This window comes from Suncus etruscus, chromosome 5 (assembly GCF_024139225.1).
Source record: "Suncus etruscus isolate mSunEtr1 chromosome 5, mSunEtr1.pri.cur, whole genome shotgun sequence".
Lineage (NCBI taxonomy): Eukaryota > Metazoa > Chordata > Mammalia > Eulipotyphla > Soricidae > Suncus > Suncus etruscus.
In genome coordinates this window covers 102,774,777-102,775,417 of record NC_064852.1, presented here as the reverse complement: position 1 = coordinate 102,775,417, position 641 = coordinate 102,774,777, and the positions used below count along the sequence as shown (strand labels likewise).

At 39.5% G+C, this 641-nt stretch overlaps 1 non-coding gene across 1 annotated transcript; it reads left to right on the top strand.

The window, feature by feature from the left end:
- Positions 1 to 255: 255 nt before the first annotated feature.
- LOC126010106 (small nucleolar RNA SNORA51) lies at positions 256 to 388 on the top strand. The gene has a single exon (XR_007496243.1). It is a non-coding gene; the product is annotated as a small nucleolar RNA SNORA51 (small nucleolar RNA).
- The last annotated feature ends 253 nt before the right edge of the window (positions 389 to 641 follow it).

The window sequence follows — 641 nt, the reverse complement described above, 5'->3', positions numbered from 1 at the left end:
ACTCACCACAGGGATTGTTTAGTAAAGTCACAGAAATAATTACACTGAGTACTGTCATAACAAAATGTGACTGAATGAGGGAAGTAGAAAGCCTGTCTAGAGTACAGGACGGTGTGAGGTGGAGGAAGGACACTTGGGATATTGTTCATGAGAATGTTGCACTGGTGAAGGGTTCATATATATATATATATATATATATATATATATATATATATATATATATATATATATATATATATAGAAAAGAAAAGATAAGGCCTCCCAATGCTTATCACAGGCTGTGTTCTTTACACTGACTGCATAGGAAAAGGAGGTACAGTAAATGTTCACCATATACACCTCAAACCAGGCCCTTTGCCTAGCCTGTATTGTGAAAGGTGAGACATAAAAAAGGAGAAGTGCAAGGCAAACACTCTACTGCTGTGCTATCACTCTGGCACTTCCCTTTTTTTCTGGCATAATGGCTATATCTACATCTACTTTGCTTATTCCCAAGACCCACTTCAGAGACTGCTTTTTTGTTTGTTTGTTTGTTTGTTTGTGGCCCAATAGGGGCCACACCCAGCCATGGTCAAAGGTTTTTCCTGGCTCTGCACTCAGAAATTAGTCCTGGCAGGCTCAGGGGGACCATATAAAATGCC